Consider the following 5,285-nt stretch of genomic DNA (forward strand, 5'->3'; position numbering starts at 1 on the left):
CCGGGATCCACACTGTACTCCTTTAGACTACAGCTCAAAAAGAGAAGGGTGTCAAGACAAAAAAGTTTTAGCCACGCACCCCTTCCAACTACACAGTTCAAGGCACTCCTATTTGAGTGGGGGTCCTTTTCACCTTGCATCCTTTCAACTGTACAGCCATTCACAAAGCACTGCGCGTTCTTCTCGGCTGCAAGGAGGAGGGCGAACGCAGCAACGTCTCTGTCTGGCTCCATTGAGCCTGCATGGGCTGATGCGGACGTTCTGGACTCTGCTTGCCTGAAAGCGCTTCGGCGCACAAGCCGTGGAGAACAAGGTACTACGAGGAAGTGTGCTAAGACACAAAGTTTTTGGGGTCTACCCTTTGAATTGTAAACTTCCAAGCATTGGCAGTCCCTTTCTGCTTCGAAGTTTTTCCACTTGGCACATATGACAACGCGCTGCACGTTCAGCTCAGCTAGACATACTCTGAAGCGTTTACAGACAAGCATTTCCCTGCAAGTCGAGAGTGTCCGTTTCAGCTACCGCAGAGCGAGACGAGCCAGGCAAAGCGACCTTGCTGCATTCGCCCTCCTCCTAGCAGCCAAGAAGAATGCGCAGCTCTCTGTGGAGGGCTGTACAGTTTTCTGAACACTAGCAGTCTAGAACAGATTGTTACGTAATACTTGACAAGCCCCCACTCTCTGTAAAACAACACTTTGTTTTCTCCTTCTTTTTATTGGAAAGCTTCTAAATGTGATCAATTAAGAACGTGATCTTAATGAAGTAGAAGGCAAGCAAAACAGCATTTCAAATCTGATATTTAAAATCACTCATCTTCAAGTCTTCTAGTCATCCTGAATTTTCGCACTTGACAGCTTTTGAAGTTTTGGGGGGAAAAGGCCTCTGACATTGGCCATCAAATTGCTTTTACATCAGGAGATCTGTTGTGTTTATTTGCATCATATATATCATGACACTCCTGCTAATATTCATTAGAGATGAAGGCCACTGCTGAGTCACCAGGAATGCCTTGTGCTAACGTGATCAAGATTAAAAGTGAAAAAGAGGACGTGGGATGTAAGGAGACGTGGGATGTAAGGAGCCTCTTCTTAACAAATGCTACAGAGTGATGTCACCTGCATTATGTCACAGATGTCAGTGCAGATGGTGTGTCACCTTATGTAACCTGGCAGGGGTCAGACGATACTAGAACACTCCGTCTGGGTCAGGTTATACAACTGAGGATGTGCTCAAATCTGATGGCAACAAACAGGCATCTGGAGTGGGGCCTGGGTCACCTTATGTGCAACGTGAGTTACAAGGATTCAGAGAAATTGGGACCTCTTGCAGTCAACAGATTAAAATACTTTACTTACGATGTTCAATGCAAGCAACCACAACTAAATAAGGATCAAAACAAATGTACAAAGAATGGCAATAAAAGATGGCGGCAGTGCACATTCAGAACAAGTAAAGGGAAGTGTTTATCTCTGAGTTGGGTAAGGAGGATGTGCTTCAGGCTGCAGCCAGGAACACCATTTCTGAACAGACTTCTCCTGTGTACAATTGTGAGAAATATCTCAAATTAAAATTTTGTAGACAGCCAAATAAGGTGAAACAAAGAACTTTATTTTCAGCGCGCGCTGGGTGCAGTCAGGTTTGCCTCGTGCCAGGGCCTGAGAGCACACCTGAGATGGGGTGGCAGTTTTTAAGGTCTCTCGATTTGCATAACTGTTCCCTCGTCCCTCCCATGCTCAACTCTGCTCCCTTTCCTCCTTTAAAGGCAATATAGCCTTTACTTGAGCCCGATTGGGTCTCTCAGGGCGGGCTCACACTTCCCTTTTCCAGTCCATTGGTTGTTTTAACCAACTCATCAGATTGTTTCCCTGTCTCGGCTGTGTGGTCCCTTGGCAGTGAACTCTGGCTGGTCTCATTGTGTTACAGGCTTCCCTCTATAGGTTCACCTCTATACAGTAATAATAAGCAACAGTAACATGATCACAACTATTAACAGGTCACAGCTGCAACAGAACTGCAGTCATAGGCAACTGCAGAACACCCCTGATCACAAACACTCCTCATCATGAGGCAATCATGGAAACTCGGGTTGTAATAAAACCGTTTTATTTATTTCTTACAATGTCACAGACTAAAACATTCTTTATGTACATAAGGTAATTGCCTATTACCATATCTAAATTATTTGTGAGGGGGTGTGCTCATTTCTTGTTGGAGGCAGTTTTTGTGATTATAAAGAGCATAATTATGGTGGTTGAACAGCCTGTGTTGTAAGGGATTTTAAGGTGTGATGTTCTCACGGAGCTGCAGCTTGAACTATCATCATGTTGCAAGTGGTTGCCATGGACATCGTGCTCAAGAGCTGGTGTCAGCTGTCATTGGACGGTTCGTGGAGCCACAGCAGCTCAACCAATCACTGTTTTCCTTGTTACTGTCTATCCCCTTCATACATATGTATATGTTCCCTATGTTTATGTATTCTCCCATACCCAATCCTGGTTGGAGAATTAGCATGCTCCTCCCAAATTCCTGAACCTTCCTCCCCAATCCGTATAAAAATCCTCCATTTTAATAAAGTTTGATTCAGCTTTGTCGACCCCACACTGAGTTGGCTGGTTGCCTTTTCTAACCAACTCTGACAATTTCTTACTAATGAACGCCTTCACCTTTTTGTAGTGTTCCTATCTCCCATCAGCCTGATTAAAGCCCATCTGTCCCCCTACCATTTTTGTCTTACATTCTGATGCTTTTACCTTTATTTCAGTTTTTAATTACTTCTAATGGTTTCTTGCACCATGAAATACACCAAGAACTAGAGAAGGGATTAAGATTAAATTCCAGCCACCAGAGTTATTTTATCCAAGCTCTAAGGGCTTGGAAGCCAACCTCTGTACGGAATGTCAGGGAAGCTGCTCTGGACGAGGTGTGGGAGAAGACCGCTGGAGAACACCAGGCTGCTGGACAGGGACCACTGAGTCTCCTTGGATTGTCTTGTATGTTTGGGCAGCCTTACAAGCATTTTTTTTTCATTGTTACTGCCCCTGTCTCGTTTTTTTTGCCTTATATTTTCCGCTCGCTGCTCTTTGGCCCCACATGCTCCTGCATGTGCCTCCCCCTTCCTTCAGGTGCGCTGAGGGGCCGGCCTCCCTCCCCTCCCCACCATTGCCGTCCATTTCCTTTCCTTTCCCCCCTCCCCAGCCCTTCTCGCCCTCCCACCACCAAAGCCGCAGGAGGGGAAGGGCAGGGCAAGTGATTTTGCTCACAAAATCACAGAACGGTTAAATGTTTGCAACAGGGGAGCGGCACTTGCATGTGGGGAGGCGGCCAGCGCTGTCATCTCTTGGCGCTTGGCGGGAGCGGTAGGGAAGAGGCTGCCTGAGGGCGCCGCTGGAAACGGGCAGGGGAGAATACCTATGGGTCTCCCAGGATGTTTCCAGGATGGGAAAGGGTTTAGTGAAATAATCAGTAACCCTGGGTTATTTGTGGGGTTTTTTATTATTATTTTTTTTTTCGGGAGGTGTTCTGTTCCAGAGTTTTGTTCGTTTGTTTGTTGGGTTTGGGGTTTTTTTACTCTGCAAAAATAAAAGTGGGAGAAAAGGAGAGTTGATCTGCCTCGAGTCCCGTGCCAGGCACCCAGGTGTGAGGAGGAGGCAGAGCTGGAAGACGTGTGGCTTTGGATTTCTCTGCGTGCTTGTTTTGTTTTACAGAAACCACATATATAGATTCTGGGATCCCCCACAGCTTTTCCTATGCCTGAAGGCAATTTACTGTATCAGGATTTCTGTGCTGACAGCAGCACAGCAGGGTGATATTGGAGTGAAGGTGGTTCCATTTTCTTGGTGACCTCAGTTATGCTTTACTTATCTTTTTACAGATGGAATGTAGTATAGCCCTTGTTATAGCCAAAAGACCAGAGATAATTTAAAAATGTAAAAGAAATTTATTAAAGGTAAAGAAGCAGAACAGCGCGCTGGGAGACCGGGGGAAACTTCTGTTCCACCAACGGTCTGCCCCGAGGCAAGCCCACGCCCCACTTTTTATACCCCCCTCTATCTCCCCCCCTTAAGTCTCTTTCAATTTCTTTATTGAGTTTCCTTACGCGGGCTTCTTCAATATTGGTCCTTGTTTCGCGGGCTCCCCCGATATTGGTCCTTGCTTTCGCGGGCTCCACCTCACTACCTGAGCTCAGTCAATGTTTTGGTTAGACCAGTGTTTTGGTTAGACCATAGTCCTTAGTGTCTGCCATCTGGAAATTTCCAGAGGGGGTAAGTCTTTTCCTTTGGTTCTGTGCTGTTTCATTCTATTCCGCTTCTCTATAAGTCTGCTCAGAACAAACACTTATAAAATGACAAGACATAACATACAAGTTCATAGCAAATTATACCTATTGCTCCTTATTACCTATTACAGACGTAACATTGTGGCTTGATACCTGCAATTCAAACCAACCACTAACATTACAAATATAATTTGATTAGCAAATTATCCACCTTTGCTTTTATTATCTATTACAATTCCCCCCTTTTTGTATTTATCAGTAATTTGCTTATCAAATCTTATTGCAACTTTTTGGACTGCATATAAGATAATTAACAACATCTCCAGGGGCCTGTTATAGCAGTAACTAAGGGAACTGATTTTTAGAAGAGACATTTTTCTCTTAATGCAATACATCTTTTTCATTGTAACAAAAAAAACAGGAGGGGTCCTGTTGATATAGAACTTTAATATCTGGAACTTTATTCACTTAGTAAACAGTAATCTAATTTTCAGTCTGTCCCAGTTTAAATGAGACAAGGGTCTTTTGCTGAGGATGGATTAGGAGAAAGAGACCCAAACTTCCTTTTCTAAGCAATTATAAATCCAAAATTAAGAGGCTTCAATTGAAGGAAAACAAATTATGGAAAAGGGAAAGAAAATAACAGCCTTTTATTAAAAGGTATGTGAGTATTAACAGGAACACGAAAAAAACCAAGTAAAACAACCAAGCAATACTCCTATACCCACCAATAATCCCCTTCAAGAACAAAACCGATAAACTGGCAAAAGGAAAATTAAATAGTTCAATTTTTAGCACCCTTTGGTGCAGTTCCAGCCACAGTCAGCAGGGGGCGCCGTCGGGTCACTGGAGATGCAAAACTTGTAATGTCCTATACCATTCACCAGGTGGCGCTGTTGTGTTATAAAAGGTGCATAACTTGTAATGTTCTATAGTAGTCACCAGGTGGCGCTGTTGGATCACTGGAGGAGTAGAACTTGTAATGTCCAGTACCCGTCACCAGGCGGCG

The 5,285-nt window shown here is 44.3% G+C and overlaps 1 protein-coding gene across 3 annotated transcripts in view; it reads left to right on the top strand.

Annotated features, from left to right (window-relative positions):
- Positions 1-3,247: 3,247 nt before the first annotated feature.
- Positions 3,248-5,285, top strand: part of GABRR3 (gamma-aminobutyric acid type A receptor rho3 subunit) — a 39,343-nt gene continuing 37,305 nt past the window's right edge. For 2 of the 3 annotated variants that reach the window (XM_027888302.1, XM_027888303.1), the window contains exon 1: positions 3,569-3,819. The gene's annotated coding sequence lies outside the window, so the exon portion shown is untranslated. Of the gene's footprint in view, positions 3,282-3,568; positions 3,820-5,285 lie in introns of those variants that run through there. The other variant, XM_027888300.1, reaches the window with a different exon arrangement.

This window comes from Empidonax traillii, unplaced genomic scaffold (genome assembly GCF_003031625.1).
Source record: "Empidonax traillii isolate 1590-97213 ecotype Southwest subspecies unplaced genomic scaffold, ASM303162v1 scaffold236:size2090792, whole genome shotgun sequence".
In the NCBI taxonomy this organism is placed as follows: domain Eukaryota; kingdom Metazoa; phylum Chordata; class Aves; order Passeriformes; family Tyrannidae; genus Empidonax; species Empidonax traillii.